At 38.1% G+C, this 24,664-nt stretch overlaps 1 long non-coding RNA gene and 3 pseudogenes across 3 annotated transcripts; 1 reads left to right on the top strand and 3 right to left on the bottom strand.

Annotated features, from left to right (window-relative positions):
• Positions 1 to 7,729, top strand: part of LOC146915823 (uncharacterized) — a 61,444-nt pseudogene extending 53,715 nt beyond the window's left edge.
• Positions 7,730 to 8,554: 825 nt separating this feature from the next.
• On the bottom strand, positions 8,555 to 14,680 carry LOC146915821 (uncharacterized; annotated as a pseudogene).
• On the bottom strand, positions 10,415 to 13,419 carry LOC146915822 (uncharacterized). 3 transcript variants are annotated; one of them, XR_015014767.1, is made up of 7 exons: positions 13,164 to 13,419; positions 11,749 to 11,827; positions 11,607 to 11,666; positions 11,410 to 11,522; positions 11,247 to 11,331; positions 10,990 to 11,097; positions 10,415 to 10,917 (listed from the first exon to the last, which is right to left on the bottom strand). It is a non-coding gene; the product is annotated as an uncharacterized LOC146915822 (long non-coding RNA). The 3 variants fall into 3 exon arrangements; XR_015014768.1 differs by having other exon boundaries at positions 10,990 to 11,084; XR_015014766.1 differs by having other exon boundaries at positions 10,990 to 11,331.
• A 7,846-nt stretch (positions 14,681 to 22,526) lies between the features above and the next one.
• On the bottom strand, positions 22,527 to 24,223 carry LOC146915820 (uncharacterized; annotated as a pseudogene).
• Between the last annotated feature and the right edge of the window lie 441 nt (positions 24,224 to 24,664).

The raw sequence follows: 24,664 nt of genomic DNA, 5'->3' as shown, positions 1-24,664 counted from the left end.
CAAATAAAACGTAAAAACTTTATTTTATTCTAATTTTTTTGAAGGATTTATTTTATTCTAATGTTTTAGTACAATCATCAACACGTTATTAAAATAAAATAAAATAAAATAAAAAATACAATTATCAACATGAGTTTTCCACTAAGTTGGCAAAACGTACTCAACATGTCTCTATTCCTGTGCATAGAAACGGGAGGCTGAAGAAAAACAAAGTTATTTTTTTTTTATAAAGAGGGCTAAAGCTTAAGGGATGAACAACAATATTTACATAAAGAAGAACTATGACAAACAGTGAGATGAAAAATATTATTATCACTGTGGTCATGACAATGGCAATTATTGTGTTTGATTTTGCACAAGGTGAAGGTTGTTTTACAAAATGTAGTGGAGCCAACTGTAATCCTGACACAATGAAGTTTTCATCACTGTTTGAAGTTTGTGTTGTTGCTTACTGTGGATTGGGTTGCTTGCCTCAGAGCTTATTCCAAATTCAATAATGTTAATATCAGTACGCTCTTACTCTTCCTCATTTATTATATGCAAAAGAACTATGCCAGTCTTTATTTTTGTTACAAAGTATGCCCGTCCATTGCACCGGTTTAAATATAATTTAAGTATTTAAGTTGGATGAATTCTAAATAAATTAAATTAAAAAAAAAGAATGTTTTAAAAGTAAAAAAAAAATATGTAGCAGTGGACACATTAATACATATGTCAAATGATAAGTTTAGAAAAATAGAATTTTAAGATTTGTAATTATTTTTTCTATAGGACAACACAGGGTTTCGGATTTCAAACGGCAGCGAGGCGGCATATTTGATAGGTATTCAATGGCCAGGCAGCGGGTTGGGTGTTCTGCATAGGGTCGGTTTTCTCGCCGAAGGTATTATTCAGGCAGGGCATCGCGTGACCATCGTAGGCTTAATTACGACATATACGTTGATGAAGGGGGGCGTGAGTACATGTATAGGAGGAGAGGCAGGTCGTTGACATGTAGGCATGGCAAACAGGGAAAAGATATTCATGAGCATGCTTCTCGTGATAGTATGAAGGAACAGCAGCTGCGTGGCAATTTACATGGCAAACAGGGAGAAGCTAATTATGTATATGCTTCTAGTGATAGTAGGAAGGAGCAGTAGATGCGTGTCAATGGGGCCGCTCCCTGTGTGCATGGTACTTTCAAGCCTGCCACATGTTTAGCTTCATATTATTTTACAAATTTTCCACCTTTTATTCCATATGTGGAATTACGGAAGGGTCTTGAGGTATATTGTATTTTATCTGATGTGTTTGTATCACGGAATCGTAATGCAAAGTTTGTATCACCGAATCATAATGCGAAGGGTGAACGGTGTAGTTTTGTTAGGTATGCAAATGTACATGATCTGGCTAAATTAAATAAGGTTTTGAACAATGTTTCTGATCTGTCCGGTGAGAACGATTGAGTAGCAATGGTGACAGAGAATGCTCCGAAGTAACAGTAACGACTTCCGGCATCGCGGCGATGAGTCTTTGCGATGGAACGAAGGGAGCATGCAGGCACGTTAGCACTCAAACGCTCAAGTCAGTAATGGAGCTGAAAAAGAGTGAGTAAGAACTGTTGTCGAAACTGATGTGTACCTTGAGGGTGAAGCAAGTTCACCCTTATATAGGCGCGCATTGAGCATAAGCATTTCCGTGCGACGCGGCGTATGATTCGGGCAGTTATGGGAGACGTGTAACGTGAACCCTGCGTGGAGGCGTGGTCCTGTGTGGCGCGGTGCACGCGAGCCGGCGTGCTCCCTCAAGGACGGAGCCTTATGGCGGTGTATCTTAAGACACGTAGCCGTGTGAGTTGTGTTGTAACTGGTCTAGAACAGTTCCCCCCCCCCAAGCCGTTGATGCTTTTATGGCTCAATGGCTTTAGTAGCAAAAGAGGCGTTTGGTAATGGTGCTCGTCGCCGGCTTAGCCCGTCGGCCCACAATGCGTTTTGTTAGGGAGCTTAAGTCCGCCCGCAAGGAGGTGGCGTCCGTTGATGGTGTAGGTTGGACGACCTTTGATGTGTTTCACCAGGTGGCGTCTGATTCTGAATTAGTGGGAGTAATTATAATTTAATGCTTTAGACGGAACGTTGGTGACATGATATCTATTCAATTTTGCTTTCCACGTGTCTGGTTCGTGTGGTGCACGCATTCCGGGTTTCGGGCCGCACGCACACATTACTTAAGTGTTTTTCCGGTTTGAAAACGCATCCCAACCGTTGAATCGTAAACCTATTGGTTCCTTTGTCTATGACTGTTGTTCCTCGGTCGGGCCATCTTTTCGCTTTCTATTCTCTCTGTCTTAGACGGTTTTGCAACAGTCTTTTGGTGAACTCTGGTTTTCAGAAATATTTTCACGTTTTTCTTCGTCCCTTTCCGGCTTTCCACAGCGAGGTTCATTTCCTTTCTAGTTGGGATTTTCGGGAAAGGTTAACTTCAACATTTCCTCTTTTCCTTTACGGGGCGTGCAACTTTTCATTAGGTATTCTTCTTTTTATGCCTTTTGCTTATTTTGTCTTTCCTTCTGGTTTATGTAACACCCTACTTCTAATAAGCAGTAAAACGCGCGAATATACGAATATATTCTAGTAATAGATGCTACGTCATCAAACGAAAACAAAACATACATGTATAAATTATCAAGTTTCATACATAGCAGCGGAACATATATATAAACCATATGAATAACATCTTCAAATCTCAAGATAATAAATACATCTCTCGATCTCAGATACAATCAATATATCAACTCCAAAACTACATAATCAAAACAGAATCTAGCATGCAAGTACTACCCTAGATCAGAGCCCTAATCTAGACACTTGCACATAAAAAGAGGAACTCCGCTCCTCGGCAACATCAAGCATACAGTCTAAGCATCCTGCACTCCATCTACCCGTCCATACGGAAAGGTAGGTGGTAAACCATTGAGGGTTAGCATTACATCATCATAATCCATAGTAGAATTAACAAGACATTGGGAATGAAAGATATATTCAAGAACAATGAATAACAAATCATACATGTACTCACAAGTATTCACAACATTCATATCATTCAAGATCACTCAATATCATCATTCCAAGTTCCTATTAACAAGTGTATCATACACATATCACAATTTCAACCATGTCAATTAACAATTAACAAATCCAATCATCATGCACAACTCAAATGCATTTCAATTCACCAACAATGTATGCAATGTCTCTAGACTCATCTAGATGCATGTGGTACCAAGTCTCCTCCAAGGTCGTCACTTCCGATGCAACAAAAACATTGTAATCACCTCAATTGAATATAAAGTCAACCACCATCAGTCATGAATGCATGAACATATGACTCGACTACAAATGCATATGTTCACACAAACAAATCGCCACACCATCACCAACATTTAGTATATATGCAATCGACAATAATTCACCATCATATATACAATCACCAACAACATCCATAATTCAATCAACATGTAGTTGTCATATATATACATCATCAAACATCTCCACGTAAATTATATCAACTATCCACAAGGATTCATAAGGCAATCAACTCTTAAAAACATTTTCAACAAAGTTCGTCCCTCAAAATCACGACATTAGAAATAATTGAGCATTTAAGTCAAAACCAAGTAAACAAGTTCCAATGCCTCAACTAAGTATACCTCTAGGCCACATGTGGGTGCAGTAGAGGATACTTTGGCGTTTCACCGGCCAAGTGTGACGAAATCATGAAAAACTCAAAGTTCGTCTCACTTTATTAAAAGAATGCAACTTTCAAAGCAAAACAAGTTAAAACTTGATGAAACCAATCATAACCATTTTAAGAAATCATATATACATTATACAACCCTAATCCCACTTCGATTTCCGGAGAAAAACAAGTTTTCAGAAAAATTAACGTTTGGACCGTTTTTCCAAATTTAAGTGAAAATTCACAAAATCAAGTACAATTCGATTCAAACCATGTTCCAGCAGGATTAAGTGCATAAACAGAGTTTTAACAAGTTAAAAGAAACATTTTAGGAAGCCTGGATTGGTCCCCAAGTGCACGAAGCGAAGGAATAAAAGTGGCTGAACTGGGAGCTGCACGCTTAAGCGTCCTCTGCACGCTTAAGCGTCCAAGTTCCAGTAGCTTCTGGACTTAGCACGCTGGGAGCACGCTTGGAGCACGCTTAAGCGTCCTAACTCCAGAAGCTGCTCGCTTAGAGCACGCTTAAGCATGCTGTCTCAGTTTCTGTCAAAATTGTTAGGGTTCCAACCCCTTTCACCCCAAAATCCCCATTTTGATCCTTCCAGGCCCCAAAACTTAATCCCAAAGATGTTTACAGGTGATGCATGTTACAAAGCACTCAAACATACATCAAACTTGGAATTATAACATCAATTGCACATAATTCATCAAATCATCCTCACTTTCTCAACTTTCAACAACACAAAATCTCTTCATTAATTCATCAATCTTGATACCCAAAGCATCAATTCAACAACCACATGTTCCAAATCAATAACACCAATTAATGAACATGAATTCTTACATAATTCCACAACAACAACTTCATTATTTACCATATTTGCTCAATAACACAATATACCAACAATTATGCATTTCAACATGTTAATTCACATACAATCACACAATTATCATGTAGTTCGTGTTCTCAAACATAACAACAACATTCATGCACGAATTCACACCAGCTAGATTCAATTTAACAATTTCACAAAAATGGGTAAAGAGTAAAAATTATGAAATTATGAGTGAAGCCTAACCCTCTTACCTCTAACACCAAGAATCTCTAACCAAGGCATCAATTTAGCTCCTAAAGATGAAATCCTCTTCTAGCTCTAGCCTCCAACCCCTTTCTCTTGTTCTTCTCTTTAACCTCAAGTTCTCTCCTCTTGTGGTTGTGTGAAAAATGATCAAAGTTCTAACCCTAGCCAATGACTTAGCTTATATACTCCCTCTCCCTTAATGGGCCTTAACCCACTAAAAATAAATGGGCTCTCACTAAATACACTAATCCACTAATTAACACACTAAAGGTAATTAATTAGCAACCTCGGCTCTAATTAATTCTCACATACCGACAACTCACTAAAAATAAACGGTTCTAACTTAAAAATGATATAACGCTATTCTCTCAAAATTACTACTTTACCCCTCAAATTCCCATAAACATGAAAATGCACACGAACATAATTAAACACACATAAAACAATCAAAATAAAATAATTGCGAAAATCGGGCTGTTACAGTTTTCGCTGATCGGTGACCGTCACCTCTTGGCTGGTGGTCAGGACGACGTTATAGGGGTATGTACTTGTTCTACTTTCCCTCCCATTACTTTGGAGAATCCCGTCATGGTTACTGGCTTTGAAGGGGATGATTTGTTTTGTGAGATGCAGGCATTCCTTGCTTGCCATCTAAGGCATCCTCCTTCTCATAAAGAAATTGTGTGGTGACTGGAGGATTGCTCTAGGCTCATGCTCATGGTTTCCCTTATCATTTCAGGAAGGGTGACCCTTTGCCAATGGACAATCGTGATGGGCGTCCTAGTTCTGAAACTGATTTCAGTTGGGCGGATGGCGTCGTCACGGAGGTTGTCTCTCAGTACTAGTCGGTTGACCAATTAAAAAACTTCCATGGAGTCTCCTCGGGTACTGGGCTTTGGAAGGTCTGAAGGGGCCGAAAAGTGCGCGTAGCCACTTCCGCGGTTTTGGTTTCGTCACTTACAACATTTTGATGGGGAACTGGATGCTTAAGTCCCCTTTAATAGTTTCGAACTGGGGGTGCTTCATCATTTAAAGGTGGCGCCTTCTTAACTTCACCCTCTTTCTTGGGCTTTCGTGAAGGTTTAGCAACTTGCGCCTCTTTTTTACCCTCTTTGGGGTTCGCCGAGAGGATGAGGCAGTGGCTCATGGTTGGGTAGAACTTTATCAGATTGTCATGTTATTTGAGGACTACGCAGATTCTCTTGAGAATTAGAAGCACAAGTACCTATTAGCCTGTCCCGTGAGATGGCGGGCATACGAGAGCATCAGTTGCGTTCCTTCGAACTATCTAGACTAGGTTGTTTCTGACGGTCCGAGACTGGGGGCCGTTCATTCGGAGGGCGTGGTGCATAGCCCCCTTTTCTGCCATTTTTAGACCACAAATCATTTTGATAAGTCGGCCGCCGATTATTCCTTCGCGGAGGGAGATCTCATTCCTTCCGATAGATGGTTGAAGTCTTCTCTCAGCCATTTTTATAATCAATAACAAGTATTAATCGAATGATTGAAAGATGAAGTTTAATAGTTGTTATTGCTTAATCACAAATATCAAGCGAAGGATCGAAAGATGAAGTTTTGATATTGGAACAAGTGAAATTAGACAAGGATTGCAAAACATGAGAATAGTCTAGAAAACCTTGAGACAATAAAGTTTCGTGCTTCAAGGATTTCAATAGCAATCAACCATGAGAATATGCGTGGTTGCTAAAGAAACACACTCACTGAGACCGAAAGGAGATGTGATAGGATAAAGAGAAACTTGTCTTAAGAAAATAGGTCCAACATAAATTCTAGGTTTAGGGTTTGGTTTGCGAAGGATTTGTCACCATGACGAACCAATAATCCCAAGGCGCTTTTTATTATTATCTTCAACCGTTAAAAATCCCAACTTTTCAACTCAAACTCTCTTCTAATAAATGTTAAAATTCAATTGAATTGATAACTCCTGTCGGAACGATACTCTTTTATTACTACATCGGTAAACTGTACACTTTCGGATTTACACCATCAAGTTTTTGGCGCCGTTGCCGGGGAGTTAAGTAATTTGATTAACTTTTTAATACCGGTTAGATTGAAAAAAAAAACTTTTTCTTTGTTTTTTACTTTCACATGCTTTGATTAAGGACATGGCTCAAAACCACTATCAATGGATTTTGCCCCTGTTTTACCACCTTATAAAGTTTATAGAATATTTGGTCATACTGGTGTTGAATGCCAACTAGGTAGTGTTGTTGGAAGTGCTGAGCAAGTAAACTATGCTCAATATCAAGGGTTTAGGAACAGTCAAATTTTTTTCAAACCCCTCAAAATCTTTTTGGACAACAAACAGCACCACCCGTTTATGCAAACAACCAAAGAGTCCCTCAAAAATCCAGCTTGGAACTTTTGCTAGAAAATCTTGTATTGGATCAAATAAGCACAACCATGAATTTAAAATCCAAGCTGGAATTTTGAATGACTCTTTCGCTAGGTTTTCATCAAAAGTGGATTCTCTTTGTACTCACAACCAAAATTCTAGAGACTCAAATCCCTCAAGTAGCCCAACAAATAGCCTATTCCTCACAAACCTCTGGAATCCTTCCGAGCCAACATGAAGCTAACCCAAAAGACCAAACACTTAGAATTGGTAGGCAATTAGAGGACCCCGTTGTGAAAACCAAGACAAATGAGGGTGAGGTAGAAGGTGAAAAGTCACAAAGTGAGAATTTGTAGTAAAGAGTGAAAAGCCTAACGCATCACCAACTTGTAATCCAAAAATTCATTTACCACAAAGGTTTGATAAGTCCAAGTTAGATGAGCAGTTTAGGAAATTTATTGAAATCATTCAAGATAAATTGCCATCTAAACTTAAGGATGTAGGGAGTTTTTCCATATTAAAGATAGTCTTAATGGGTTCAATGTTCTTATTAGCTAGACCCATTAAGACTACTTAAGGATCTAGGGAGTCTAATGATTTTGAAAATGATTTTGTTAAACCTGGTATGGATGAGTCTAATAAGTCCAATGTCTGTAGAGAGGATTTTGTTGGATGTGTCTATATCAGAGAAAAAACAAAGGAATTCAAAAGCAAAAACATTAATCAGTAGCGCAAAAACTTGTTCATAAGCAGAATATGGTCAGATGCAAAAATTTGAAGACAGAAGCATAAGAAGTTTGAACAAAGAAACTTAAGACTAAAACTAAACAAGCAAAAATGTGTGCAACTAAGGGTTGGCTGGGTTGGCTTGTTTGTTAAACATTTCCATTATCTGCTTAAGCATCTTGTTTGTCTCTTCTTGTTGCTGCTTCATTCCTTCTTGTTGTAGCTTCATTTCTTTCTTGAAGTCCTCATTACTTCTGGTCAGATTCTCTTCTCTTACTCTTGCTTCTTCCAGCTTGGCTTCAGTAGCAGACTTTTATTCCTGTAGAAGTAGCTTCTGTTCCATTATCTCTTTCTTCAGCTTTTTATTCTCTGTTTCCTAGTTAGCATTCCTTTGTAACAAGTCCAGGTTAGTAGATGCTAATTTGAAGTTAATCTTGTTCAAGAAGATTAAGTCCAAGTCTTTGGGATGCACACCAGTAGGAATGAAGTCAGTAGGATTCCTTCCTCTTAAGCATGGAGGACTTTGAGCCCAAGTTCTCAGAATCTTAACTTGTTGCAGATTGCTATCAACTCCCTTTAGCCAATCATGCAACTTTTGCTGAGCTGAGTTTTGATCATCCATACAAGTCCTTTGGAGCTCACTCATGACAAAATCAACTCTTTCCTTCAGCATCTTTTAAAGCTTGTCATAGTTGTCCTTATGAATCAAGTCATTCCTTGCTTGAATAAGACTGGTTAGCTCCTGAGCAATATTCTCACACACATCTGCTAATATAGTAGAATCAAGAATCAATGTGGGTGGAGATGGGATATTTGGTTTGGCAGGAGTTATAGGTTGGATAGTTAGGCTAGATGATGAAGGTTGGCTATTTGTGGAGGTTTGAGTTTGATTGTTGGTTGAGTGTTGATCAGAAACAGTTTCAGGAGTAGACTCAGTTTGAGAAACAAGTTGTTCAAGAACAGACAGTTCAGGAACAACATGTTCAGGGGCAGAGATATTTGTTTGGGCCATTTGTGAATTTGGTGCTTGTTGTTGGGGGCTTTCTAAAGCAACTTCATTAGAAGCTACTTCAAAGGCTTTCTGTAGGTTGGTCTCAACACCTGGCAGTTCACTTAAGTAGTGTCTGACTAGATTCTCTAGAACAGATGTTTCAGAGTGTTGGTTGGTTGAAGACGGATGTGATGATGATTCAGCATTAAGGTTGGACGACTCATAACCTATATGTTCACCTATTACATCTGCATCAACAGGAATAAAAATTAAAGGTTGAATCATAGGTGGTTGGAAAGGATGATTAAGGGGTAGTCTTTCACAAACCTTATTTCTCATTTCTGACATGTTGCCTGTTCTTTCATCAATAGTAGGGATCATAGGCCCATATGGAATGTGTTTAGCAGGCTTTTTATGGAGTTTGGTTGATGGTGAAAGGCCTTTGTGAATGGTTGAGTAAACTTGGCATATGGGTATATCATTTAAGTCTGAGGAAGATATAAATGAGGTGGATTGAGAGGATGTGGAGGGGGTTGAATCTAATTCTACTACTATAACATTAGAAGTGTGTGGAGAATCAGCTTTACCTCTCGAAGCTTCTGGAACAGCAGCTTCTGATGCATCAGCATTGTCCTCCTGGACTCCCTCTGTAGCTACCATCAGCAAACCTCCAGCTTCTAAAGTTACCAGCTCTTGTACTTCTTCAGTAGCCTTTGTAATCTCGTGAGCATCTGTAACTGCATCTTCTCTAGCAAAGCTGGATGCAGGGACCTCAATCTCTTTTGCTAAATCCAACACCTTCTGAAGTGTAGCATCATCTGCAGCCTTCTTTTTCTTTACTTCCCTTGTAACCAACTCAGTAGCAGCTGCAATCTGCTCTACTTCTTCTTCCACAAGTGGTGCCAATTTCAACTTCCTGATGGCTTGCTTTCTTTTCTTCTTGGGCATTGGGAGTTGATCAGGAGCAGTTTGAGAAGAAGCAGCAGCTTTGCCACTTCTGGTTCTCTTGTTCAGGACTATATTAGCATCTAGTTCCTTAACCTCTTCCTAAATGGTTGGTACACCAGCACCACCAACATTCACCTTATCAAAAGTCTTCTCCTTCTGAGCTTTCTTGGCCTTCTTCTGCTTAGGCTCTTCAGAAGTATCTTCCAGATATTCTTCTTTAGTGATTGTTTTCCTCTTTGACTTCCTGCTCTTTGCTACTGGCAGAGCACCACCATACATATTTTCAGGCACATCTTCAAGCCTGATCCTCTTGCCAGTTGTTGCAAAATGATCATTGATCACTAGTGGAAATCAGGGATTTAAAACCTGTTTTTTAAGGATTCAAGACCTGTTTTTGAACAGGGGTTATATCCACGGGTGTTGTATGTATCACATACAACACCTGTTTTAAGCTGGTCTAAAACAGGTGTGATATGTTTATTTTTAACACCTATTTTAATAAAAAAACCGGTGTGAAAAAAGTAGTAGCATATTAAAAAAAAAAACCTGCAGGCGCTGTCTCCTACAAGTTATTCAATTCCACAATGCATATTTTAATTTTTGCAGTGAAAAGCATCTAATATTTATTCAATAAAACAACATAAATGTATAATGAATTATTCTACAATGGTGCGCCTTGGGATAACTGAATACATGCATTTTATTATTTTACAAAAGCAAAAGATAATGCATTAATAACACTCCCCTTCAAGGACAAGATTTACAAGAGAGGGAAAGGAAAATACAACTCAAGTTCAATCCACGTATACAAATTTCATACAACAAAAAACACAGCAAATGACTTTATTCAACACCCTTATTCAGCACAGTGTCTATAGCAAGTAACAACAGAGATGTGTGGACAACTAGAAAAACTAAAACCACCATATCTCAACTAACAAATCTCTCAACAACGCCGTTACAACAAGGGTGGAATGGGTCTAAAATTCATTGATTGTCTTAGGACGACATGCCTGCCTTTCCAACGTCTATTGCATTGCTAATCCGAACAAACATTGTTAGATTAAAAAGTTCTCATTCACAGTCAATAACATCCTCACCTGTCACAATAGAGTTTAATTAAGAGTAGCTTCAAATGGGGGATGAGAGAGGAATTTAAGACTCAAACAAACCTGCATAGCCAACACCAGGAAGTATAGAACATAGTGATTTTTTCCCAACACGATAGCTTTGATATTGAAGCATGCATGCAACATAGTAATTAGTCCTACAAGCGATGTCTTGTAAAAATTGATAGGAGTGTAACGTCGATTAGAAATTATTACAACAAATCAGTATGTCATATGAAGTGACCAACTCAATTAACTTGTTGTCCGATAAAGTTTTAATTAAGAGACATAAGAAGATGGGAAAATAAGGGTTAACTTACAATGACAGTAAGACGCGATCAGAATGATAAGGAATAAGTGTTAATGATCCCTTTCCCAAATGTACAAGACCTTGGAAATCCACACCTGTAGTGCAGAAAAGAAAATTAGAGAGCATTGTGACAAGATGAATTAAAAGATAAGGACGACTTAGTTGGAACATACATAAAGTAGAAGGATGGTATCCTGGTAGTAATAGCTTGAAAGATTGCGAAGCATGCCGGCAATTCAGGCATTGTTTGTTCTAGCGCCAATTAGACCTAAGGAGATATTGCTTCCTGTAGCATACAAAATGTGTTTTTACTTATACACAAGAATAAAAAAAATAGAACAAAATGATTCAAAAGGATCTACAATCTTACCATTGCTACATTTGAATCAGTATCATGGCTGAGTCTGCTCAAGGTATCCATAACATTGAACTGATCAATTAAACAAACATAACAAGGTCATGATGTGTTCCACACTGTTAAATAATAAATGATAAAATGCAGGACTGCAAACCTTTCGGTTTGATATACAAAGTAAATCAAGTGCCAGAGGAAATGCTTGGCGAATATGCTGCTCTCAACAAGGCGTGTCACTGAAAGAAAAAAAATCAATTGCTCATTTTGGGAACCAGCATATGCAATTCCTAATCCTATAATTGCACCAATTCTAGTCAAACTATTTTCTTTTTCTAAAAAATTACTAAGGAGTACCATTGCCTACAATAGAATCAAATAAGGTAAAATACAGAAAATTAAAATATATGTGTCATACTAAGGAAAGGAAAAAAAAGGAACTCATACGAGTAAAGTCATTCTTGATACTACAATGAGACATAATATGTTTAAAATTCAAATTTCAAAGCAGCATAACATGGAAGACATGCTTCTCCAGAAATAGTTGTTGTTACAGTTAGGTATTTGTTTAGTTGCATTGTATGGAAAAAGGGCAATAAAGACAAATCATATAAATCCTTTTAATCATAGCATTTTTCAACAACTAATCTAACCTCGGATCATAGTTAGCTATCAATATTTAGTCTTACTAGTGTTAAGTCATAGGCTTTTGAAAATCTAAGATTATTTTTTGGGTTGGGTTTTTGAAACTCCGAACAGAAGATTACCACTTCGTTTAATCTGTTTTTGTAAAAAACCACTAAACACGTTTGAATAACCATAGAAACAACTACAATATTGAAATGCTTTTTCAGATGCTGAATCATTCTTATGGATGTCGCAAGGCAATAGATAAAATTTTGTCATGTTACTAAACCAATGGAAGTGCGTTCTAACATAAATGTATTGTAAGCTACAAAAACTCTAACATGGTTGAAAAACAAGAAATTCAATGGATTGCACATTGGTTTTAAGAGGGATAGTAACACCATTATATTCAAATTAAACAAATACACAAGCCCTTACGCTCACGTGCCCTTGCACTCACGTATGTACAAGTAAAATTTGGTATTAGATAATAGGATATTATCAACCATTAAAATTTACTCAAAACCAAATAACAAAACAATTAATTTTCTCAAAACCAGGTAGCTTTATTGTAATTAAGAAACTCAAATTTCCTAAAAAAAAATTAAATAAATCTATCGTTAACCTTTACCACATAAAGAATATTACCCAAAAGCAAAAATAAAATTCCCAAATCCATACACTGATTTAAAGCAATCAACACAAAGAACGAGGTTTCAATTAAATGAAACAACAGGAAAAATAGAGGATTATTATTACTAATTTTTTGTATCGAACTTCTTCAAAAAAAAAAAATTGTATCAAAGAAGAAATCGAAAATCCCAAAATTTTATTTTAAGAGAATATTTTGGGAGAAATCAGGTTTCAGAAGACTTTGAAAGCAAAAATAGAGTGCAGAAACTTAAGAATTCAAAATCAATTACTGAAACATAATAAGGGAGAACTTACTGAAACATAGGGTTTCAAGGTGAACCGTGGCTGAGTAACGATGACTCAATTGTTGAGGCGGAGGAAAAACAAAAGACCGAGAGAGGAGAGCGAGCTTCATTGCTTTGCTTCTGGAAAGAGAGGAGAGTGAGAAGGATTGAGTTTAATGGGTTTTCTTAGCGTGAGATTAAACTTAAAGGATATGTTTGTTTCTCGCGAAGAAGAGGGGGTCATGCGTGATATTGGGAAAAAAAAACTAATAACTTTTTTGGAAAAAAAAAAAAAAAACTAATATGTCACACCCTTTTTCTAAAAATTAGGGGTGGAATAATATTTATGAGATTGCCACCGCATATATTTGACACCCTCTTTTCTTAAAATCAGGTGCTGATCGATAGACATTAACCAAAAAAGTTCAATATATTCACAAAATTGCCACCGCATGTATATTTGACACCTTTTTTTAATTTAAAAGGTATAATATCAATAGTTCTTTTGTCAATTCTGCACTAGTGGATGTAGTTCATCTGAACTTCAAGTGGATCCTTCTTGCAGATAGGAGGAAAATCTTCCATCAGGTTTGACACAACATTTGATTCACTCAAGTCTGTGCTGAGCTTTGTAAAGGCCTCAATCAGTTTCATGTTCTTGAGTGTTCTTCCATTGATAACCTTGCCAGTTTCAGTATCCAGTTGCTCATCAGTGAAGAAGTTGACATTGCTGAGAGCCTTCAGGTTCCCTCCTTGATGAAGGATCTTTGAGATGAGTCTTCCATAGGGAACCAACCATCTTCGGTTTTCCTGGCTTTCCCAAAGCTCCTTAATCATGTGATTGAATATATACTTGGGCACATTGGCGTTTTCTTTTTTTATGAGGTAGTGAAGAAATATCCTGTGCTCCAGGGAAGGTTGGTCACTACCACCACCTTTTGGTAGCAGGTTTTCATTCTGAATTTTCAGAAGCATTTTCTTCTCCATGCTCAAATCACTGTAAGCACCTTTCTTTACGCTGTTGAACATTGATTTGTTAACTACTTCATTCCATGGCCTGGTCTTGGGATTGGTTATCCCACCTTTGAAACTTCCTGTTGAATCTCTTCGGAGAACAAAGGTGATGATCTCTTCTGAGATGAATACAGAGATGCCCATGATGCTTGACCTGATCTCAGTGCATCTGAACGGTTCTAAACCCATTTCCTCCCTTGATTTTCCTTCTGGATTAAGGTCAATCAATATCTTCTCAGTTTCTTCCAACTTGGCTGCATTCCTGTCATAGACATGCGCCCTAACCCAGAAGTGGCTGATCAATGACTTGTATGTTGGGCCATTCAACATATTGAAGTATTCCATTAGACCTTGTGATTCGAAATAGCTTCTGATGTCACACCCACGATGTGCTAGAGAGATGAAGTCCACATGATTCTCAGTTTGTATTCTAAGATCCCATTCTTCCAAAGACATGGTTCTTCCTTTAATCTCATATGCCGGTGCTTCTTGCATGCTTTAAGATGTTTCTTGAACTGAACTTGAACTTGCCATTGATGAGGATGAAGATTGTTTTTAGGGTTCTAGGGTTTTTGATTGAGGAAAGTGCGTTTTACTTCGCAGAGAAACAGTTGAGAAAGGAAAGTGTAGGTAGTGAAGTGAGTAATGTGTGTTTCTGTCTAAGTGTTTTGAGTAAAAACGATTGCAATTCAGTAGGGGACAAACAAACACAACATTAATGACATAGGGGGCGCGTGAAAGTATATTCAAAGCTAAAAATCATCATTGCCCTCTTACGTTATACACCAATACAAGTATACCACGTCAGAAGTTTCTCAGAGTAACTGCCAAGTTAGTGGGACAGGTGTTACTAAAAAGTAACTTTCAGCGTTTCCACTAACTCTCCTATTCAGGAGCACAAAACCCAGCTTCTGGAGTTCAGATGCTGATGTCATCTTCAGAAGCACATTTTTCTCAGAACCTCAGTTAAGAGCTTCTAATGGACCACAACTTCTGAACGACTTCAGGACCTAAATTCCTTGTTCAGGAGAAAGAAATTCTAATCAGACACCAAGTGCATGTTCAAATTTTTCTTTATAAAATCAAATATTTCCATAGTTAAAGGCTTAGTAAATATATCAGCCCATTGATGTTCAGTATCAATGAATTGTATATCTAAAATTCCTTTTTGAACATAGTCTCTAATAAAGTGGTGTTTGATTTCAATATGCTTGGCTCTTGAATGTAGAATTGGATTCTTTGACAAACAAATAGCAGTAACATTATCACAATAAATGGGAATACTGTTAGCATTAATCTGATAGTCTTCCAACTGATGTTTCATCCAAAGTAGTTGTGTACAACAACTTGCAGCTGAGATGTACTCTGCTTATGCTGTAGAAATAGCAATAGTTGCTTGTCTTTTGCTAGCCCAGGATATCAGATTATCACCCAGAAATTGGCAGTTGCCAATGGTTGATTTTCTTTCAATCCTATCACCAGCATATTCAGCAACACAAAATCCCACCAACTGATAATCTAAGGATTTCCTATAAAGGAGTCCAGGATTAGTTGTTCCTTTCAAATACCTGAAGATTCTCTTAACAATAGTTAAATGAGATTCTCTAGGATCAGATTTGAATCTTGCACATAAGCATACACTGAATAAATTATATGGCCTAGATGCAGTGAAGTATAATAAAAAACCAACCATACCTCTTCACAGCTTCTGGTCTACCTTTGTTCCAGTATCTTCTTTGCTTAAGGTGCAGGTTGGATGCATTGGAGTGTTCATCACTTTACAATCTTCTAGCTTGAACTTCTTCAGAAGCACCTTAGTATACTTTGTTTGATGAACATATACTCCATCTTTGTTTTTATTGATTTGTATTCCAAGGAAGAATTTCAACTCTCCCATCATGCTCATTTCAAATTCATCATGCATTAACTTTGAAAATTCCTTGCAAAGAGATGCATTAGTAGAACCAAATATTATATCATCAACATATATCTGCACAACAAGAATGTCTTTCTCAAGAGTCCTCCTGAAGAGTGTTGTGTCAACCTGAGCTCTTTTAAAATCATTTTTGATCAAGAAATTACTTAGTCTATCATAACAAGCTCTGGGAGCATGTTTCAAGCCATATAGTGATTTCTTAAGTTTGTAAACAGGGTCAGGATGGTTAAGATCCTCAAAACCAGGAGGTTGCTTCACAAACACTTCTTCTTCAATGACCCCATTAAGAAATGCACTCTTGACATCCATTTGATATAATATTATGCCATGATTTACTGCATAGGATAGAAGTAACCTGATTGCTTCCAATCTTGCAACTGGAGCAAATGTTTCAGTATAATCAATGCCTTCTTGTTGACTGTAACCTTGTGAAACAAGTCTTGCTTTGTTTCTGACTACTTCACCTTGTTCACTCAACTTGTTTCTGAATACCCATTTTGTTCAAATAATGTTCTTGTGCTGAGGCTTGGGTACCATATCCCACACATCATTTCTTTGAAACTGATTAAGCTCTTCCTGCATAGCTAGTATCCATCCATCGTCTGAAAGTGCTTCATCAAATGTAGCAGGTTCAATCACTGATAACAGTCCTATCATTGACTCTTCTTGTCTGAAGTATAATCTTGTTCTTCTAGGACTCTTTTTGTTTCCAATGATTTCATCCTTAGGATGTGAAGACTTATACTTGAATGTGTTCTTGGATTTATTAGCTTGCTGAGAGCCATCTTGAGCTTCTTCAGAAGCAACTTCATCTTGTGCTTCTGGAGTTGGTTCAGCTTCTGGACTGTCTTCAGATTCAGCTATCTGATCAGGTTTTGGAGTATCTTCAGGAACCTGTATATCGGCAAAACTTTCATCTTGCTCTGGAGTTTTATTTCTAGGCTCTTTGTTATCAAATTTAACGTGCATTGATTGTTCAACATGAAGTGTTTCTGAATTATACACTTTGTATGCCTTTGACCTTTCTGAGTAACCTAAAAATATTCCTCTTTGGGCCTTGGCATCATATTTCTTTAGGTAGAGCTTGTTATTTAGAATGTAACAGGTACATCCAAATTGATGAAAGTAAGAGATATTGGGTCTTCTTCCTTTAAAGACCTATCAGACCTATCTTGGGTCATCTCCAAGATAGGTCTGATATAGATTTTATTTTGTACATAACATGCTGTATTCACTGCTTCTCCCCATAAATGTTTAGCCAAATTGTTTTCATGAATAATGGTTCTAGCCATTTCTTGTAAAGTTCTATTCTTCCTCTCTACAACCCTATTTTGCTGTGGAGTTCTAGGAGAAGAGAATTCATGGACAATTCCAAGTTTTTCACAACAATTTTCAAATGGCTCATTTTCAAATTCTCCACCATGATCACTTCTTACTTTTAAAATCTTCATTTCTTTTCAAATAGAATTTGAGTGCAGAAGTTGCTGAATACATCATAAGCATTATCCTTACTTTTCAGGAACTTTACCCAAGTCCATCTCTTGTAATCATCAACAATAACTAATCCATATTTACTTCCATATAAGGATGTAGTGCTAACTGTAACACCCTACTTCTATTAAGCTGTAAAACGCGCGAATATACGATTATATTCTAGAAATAGATGTTACGTCTACCAAATTAAAACATACATGCAAAAAGATCTTGTTACATCACTTAGTAGCGGAACATATATAAAATCCATAAACCACCTCAACGTATCAATATAATAAGAACATATCCTCCTATCTCAAATACAAATAACATCTCAACTCCAAAATACATAATCAACTAAATCCAATATGCAAATCCTAGATCAGAGCCCTAATCTAGACACTTGCATATAAAAGAGGAACTCCACTCCTCGGCAACATCGAGCAAACACACTAAGTATCCTGCACTCCATCTACCCGTTCATACGGAAAGGTAGGTGGTAAACCACTGAGGGTTAGCATTACATCATCATAATCCAATTAAAATTAACAAGAAACTTTGAGAATGAAAGATACATTTAAGAAAGATGAATAACAAACTATACATATACTCACAAGTATTCTTAACATTCACATCATTCAATATCATCATCTCAAGTTCATATCCACAAGCGTGTCATACCCACATCACAACATCAACCATGTTAATCAATAGTTAACAAATTCAATCATCATTCACAACTCAAATGCATTTCAATTCACCAACAAAGTATGCAATGACTCTAGACTCATCTAGATGCATGTGGTACCAAGTCACCTCAAGGTTGTCACCTCCGATGCAACAAAAACATCATATCAGCTCAATTGGATATAAAACCCACCACTATCAGTCATGAATGCATGAACATTTGACTCGACAACAATGCATATGTTCACACAAACAAATCACCTCAACACCACCAATACTTGTATATATGCAAACAACAACAATTCATCACCACTTAACATATATACAATCATCAACAACATCCATAATTCAAGCAACATATAGTTGTCACATAAGTATATACACCACCAATCATCTTCACATAAGATATAACAACTATCCATAAAGGATTCACAAGACAATTAGCTCATAAAGTCATATTCAACAAAGTTCGTCTCTCAAAGTCACAACATAAAATAATTAGAGGTTATGAACCAAAACCAATTCTACAAGCTCAATTGTCTATGTCATGTACCCTCACAAGTCACTTACACATGCAATAGAGGTTACATAAACATTTCATCGGCCACATATGGAGAATTACCAAAAGTTCCGAAGTTCGTCTCACTTGACCACTTTTCACAAAAATTTCCATTTTCAAAGGAAAACAAGTAGGTTCACTACATCACAGTTTAACTACCTTAGTTGAACTTATAAAAATCAAGTTTCGAAGATTAAAAACATTCCACAAGGATTAGGTCGACTTAGAACTAGTTATGAGGGATTTTTCGACAAAACTTTTCAAGAGTATTTTCCCCATAACTTGGAAATCAAGAATCATATTCTAGTCAAACCAACGCCCTTAGAAAGCTAAAAATATTATCTACAATTTTCATGTTTGTACCAAAAACCAAATCACGACTGAAACGAGGGAAAAAGATGAAAGAATGCGAAATAGGGGGTTCTGCCCTGTGCAACTCGCAACTGCGAATAAATTCACTCGCCATTGCGAGTTGGCTCCAGGGAGCCCCTGTTGCTCGCATTCAACTCGCAGCTGCGAGTACGGTTGCGAGTTATGACAGTAGTCTCAGGAAAAAGAGCCATTTTCACCCCAAAACCCCAATTTTGACTCCCCAATGCCCAAATTTGATTCCAAAGTTTGTTTAAACATTTCTAAACATGAAAAGACACTCAAACCCATATAAAATTTTCCCCAAAACATTCTCTTAACAAAAATCATCATTTGACCCATTTTTCATCAAAACTTCAAAAACAACACAAGTTCATCGCAAACTCCACAATTGTGATTACCCAAGATTTTAATCATCAACAACAACATCTCTCAACAACATCAGCAACTAACTATCATGAATTCATCAACAATTCATCACAACAACACCTCATATCACCATTTTTGGACAAAAATGCAAAGCATACATATAACCACAATTTAAGCATGTAATTTCATCATCAACCACTCAATTAACATTCAATTTACATACCCAAACATTGCATCAAAACATGAACACGAATTTACAATCAATTAGGTTCAATTCATCAATTTCACAAATGGGTAAAAATGAAAAGTTATGAATTATGGTTGAATTCTAACCCTCTTACCTCTAGCACCAAGAATCTCTAACCCAAGCTTCAATTTAGCTCCTAGATGATGAATCCCTCTTGCCTCTAACCCTTGTTCTTGTTCTTCCCTCTAGCCTCTATCTCTTCTCTTCTCAAATGAAAAATGTTGTGAAGAAAACCCTATTTCTCTACCAACACTAGTTTATATATAGGCTCACTTAATTGGGCTTATCTCACAAACCTTAATGGGCCTAACCCATTTCTATTTTAACCTCAAAAATGTTACTACTCACTTAACGGTAAAATATAACACTAACGGTCACTTAATGGTAAATAAATAATTACTACACCCTCTAGTAACTTGGTAAAATAATAACTCTCACTAAGCACTAAAAATAACTTCCAGCAAAAATTACAAAATTACCCCTGCTCTCAAAATGACCAAAATGTCTCTAAGTCCAAAATAACTAAAATACCCCTCTAACACCGAATTTTTCGATTCCCAACTAAAAATACACACAGAGGCAATAATCACATAAGAGCACATATAACACAATTAAAAATAATAAAAACAAATCTAGTCGAAAAATCGGGTTGTTACAACTCTCCCCCACTAAAAAGAATTTTCGCCCTCGAAAATTACCTGAAGGAGACAACTTTGGATACGCAACCCTCAACCTACTCTCCGATTCCCAAGTGGCACTCTCACCAGTCGGTCCAACCCAAATCACTTTAACCAAAACGATCTCCTTGCCACGCAAACGCTTCACTTCACGGTCCTCAATCCTAACTGGCCAAGTCTCAACGGTCAAATTATCCCTTACTTCCAGCTCATCCACTTGGATCACATGAGACGCATCATACACATACTTCCGCAACTGAGACACATGAAACACATCATGAAGATTCGACAAAGATGGCGGTAACACAATCCGATACGCTACAACTCCAACCTTCTCAACAATCTCAAACGATCCACCAAAACAAGGAGTTAACTTCGGACACTTCAAAGCACGACCAACACCGGTTACAGGATTCACTCTTAAAAACACATGATCACCCACCTGAAACTCAATATCCTTCCTCCTCTTATCATGATAACTCTTCTGCTTACTCTGAGATGCTCTCATCTTCTCTTGAATCATCTTAACCTTTTCCGTAGTTTCTTGCACAACATCCGGTCCTAATAAAGCACTTTCACTTGACTCACACCAACACAAAGGAGTTCTACAACTCCGACCATACAAAGCTTCAAACGGTGCCATTCCGATACTAGAATGAAAACTGTTATTGTAAGTAAACTCAATCAATGGTAAACATTCAATTCAACTGACACCTTGCCCCAACACACAAGCCCTCAACAAATATTCCAAACTCTGAATAGTCCTCTCCGTCTGACCATCAGTCTGGGGATGATAAGCAGAACTCAACCTCAACTTAGTCTCCAAAGCAGCTTGCAAACTTTCCCAAAACTTAGAAGTAAACCTCAGATCCCGATCCGACACAATACTAGAAGGAACACCATACAATCTAACAATCTGCTCAATGTAGATTTCAGCCAACTTCGCCACAAACATACCGGTCTTAATAGGAACAAAATGTGCCTACTTCGTCAACCGATCAACAATTACCAAATCGAATGAAAACCCTTAACAGTCTTCGGCAACGCTCCAACAAAATCCATAGAGATACTATCTCACTTCCACTTGTGGCACAAACAACGGTTGCATCAAACCTGACGGTTTCTGATGTTCAATCTTAGACTTCTAACAAACCAAACAAGCATACACAAATTCCGCAATCTCTTTTTTTATTCCAGGCCACCAGAACAATCTCTTCAGATCCTGATACATCTTAGTTGGTCCTAGATGGATACTCAAACTACTCATATGACCTTCTTCCAAAATCCTTCTCTTAAGCTCAAGAACATCTGGTACACAAACACGATCGCGAAACATCAAAACGCCGTTCTCACCCAACCTGAAGTCTCCACCCTTACCTTGATTAACCAACACCACACGATCTACAAGTTCCAAATCTTCCTTCTGACCATTCTTGATCTCCTCCATAATATTACTCGTCAGCTTCAACATTCCTAATCTCACACCCTCCGGTGTTAACTCACTAACCAAACTCAAATCTCGGAACTAATCAATCAACTCTAACTCTTTAATCATCAAAGCAGTCATATGCAACGACTTCCTACTCAAAGCATCAGCAACAACATTCGCCTTCCCAGGGTGATAACTCAACTGAAAGTCGAAATCCTTAAGATACTCCAACCATCTTCTTTGCCTCATATTCAACTCCTTCTGGTCAAACAAGTACTTCAAACTCTTATGATCACTGAACACCTCCAACTTAGAACCATACAGATAATGCCTCCAAATCTTCAACACATACACAACAACCGCCAATTCCAAATCATGAGTTGGATAGTTCTTCTCATGCACTTTCAACTGCCTCGAAGCATAAGCCACAACCTGACGATTCTGCATAAGCACACCACCAAGACCCATCTTAGAAGCATCACAATACACAACTAACAATTCCTTCGAATTCGGCAAAATCAACACTAGAGCTGAAGTCAACCTCTTCTTCAACTCTTGGAAACTCTTCTCACACTAAGCATCCCAAACATAAGCTTGCCCTTTCTGAGTCAACTGCGTCAATGGCAACGCCAACTTAGAGAATCCCACAATGAACATCCGATAATAACCTGTCAAACCAAGAAAGCTCCTCACTTCAAAAACAGTCTTAGGTGATTCCCACTGCAACACTGCATCAACTTTCGATGGATCCACGACAATACCACCTTTAGAAATCACATGACCAAGGAAACTCACTTCCCACAACCAAAACTCACACTTCAACAACTTAGCGAACAACTTCTTCTCTTTCAAGACTCCCAACACAATCCTCAAATGCTCGACATGCTCTTCTTCAGACTTCGAATACACCAAAATATCATCTATAAACACCACCACAAAACGGTCCAGAAAAGGATGAAATATCCTATTCATATACTCCATGAAGACACCTGGCGCATTAGATACTCTAAATGGCATCACAACATACTCATAGTGTCGATACCTCGTTCGGAACGCAGTTTTGGATATATCTTCCGCCTTTACTCTAATCTGATGATATCCTAACCTCAAGTAAATCTTGCTGAACACTTCCGCACCAACCAACTGATCCATCAAATCATCAATCCTTGGAAGCGGATACCGATTCTTAATCGTCACTTCATTCAACTGTCGATAATCCACCCACAACCTCATGCTTCCATCCTTCTTCTTAACCAACAACACAGGAGCACCCCACGGAGAAACACTCGGCCTGATAAACTGCTTCTCGAGCAACTCTTCCAACTGACTCTTCAATTCACCCAACTCTGATGCAGACATCCGATACGGCGCAATCGAAATAGGACTCGTTCCTGGTACCAAATCAATTGCAAACTCAACTTCCCTCTCCGGCGGTAACTTGGTAATGTCGTCCGAAAAAACTTCTGGAAAGTCTTGCACTACCGGCAAATCACCAACTCCTTTCTCACTACTTTCCTTCAAAGAAACAAACATCATGAACACACTAGCTTCACCATCCAAGGACTTCTTTACTTGCTCCGCGGTCAAGAACTTTCCACCTTCCTCAGCTACCGGCTTAGAAAACGTTACACTCTTGGTCAAACAATTAATGTTAACACCAAAAGTCAACATCCAATCCATACCAAAAATCACGTCCATATGCTTCAACGGAAGACACACAAGATCCAACTCAAAATCAACATTGCCAAAACTAACGGGACACTTAGCACACACTAAAGAAGTATTCACCGAACCACTAGCTGGGGTATCGATAACCATCCCTCGAGACAACGGAGTCACAACCAAACCCAAACGCTCAACACAACTAACCGCGATAAAAGAATGAGTAGCACCAATATCAATAATTGCAATCAAAGGAGTATTATTGATAAAACACATACCTCAGATGAGATTATCCGGATGCTCCACCTCTTCCGCATTCAATGCAAACACCTTTCCCGCCGCCTTCTTCGGCTTGGTACACCTAGTACTGATATGCCCCTTCTCACCACAATTGTAGCAAGTGATCTCCTTCTTGCACTCAAACGCCTTATGACCTGCTTCCCCACACTTGTAGCATTTCTCACTACTCTTGCAATCATTAGCAAAATGACCCATCATGCCACACTTGTAGCACCTCACCTCAGCAACATTCAACTTGGAGCCTCCACCAGATTCCTTCCTCTTTCCTTTGTCCTTGTTGTACGGCTTCCCAAATCCATGACTCTTTCCCTTCTTCTCATTCATCGCCTTGTAATGGTTCACCTTGACCTTTCCAGCTTCATCAAACATACGACAGTTATGCACCAAAGTATCAAAATCACGGATCTCCTGAATACACATATACTGTAGATGTCGGGCCTCAAACCGCTTTCAAACTTCACACACTTGGAAACCATAGCATCCTCAGCATTGATGTACGAACAAAACCTCGAAAGCTCCTCAAACTTTGCCGCATACTCAGCCACCGAACGGTTCTCTTGCTTCAAGTTCAAGAGCTCCACTTCCTTCTTAGTCCTCAAATCCTCAGGAATGTACTTCCTCGAAAACTCAATCTTGAACCTAGCCCAAGTCACAGCTCCACCAGCCTCAAGCCTCCCCTTAGCATTGGTCCACTAATACTCAGCCTCCTCAGCAAGCATGTGAGTAGCCAATCTGACCTTCTGATCCTCACTAGTTACCATAGCACGAAAGATCCTCTCCATGGCTTGCACCCATGCCTGAGCTCCATCC

This window comes from Medicago sativa, chromosome 6 (genome assembly GCF_051527215.1).
Source record: "Medicago sativa cultivar Bolivia chromosome 6, Bolivia_mono, whole genome shotgun sequence".
NCBI lineage: Eukaryota > Viridiplantae > Streptophyta > Magnoliopsida > Fabales > Fabaceae > Medicago > Medicago sativa.
Note: the sequence above shows the minus strand (reverse complement) of the source record. Positions and strands in the feature narration are given on the sequence as shown.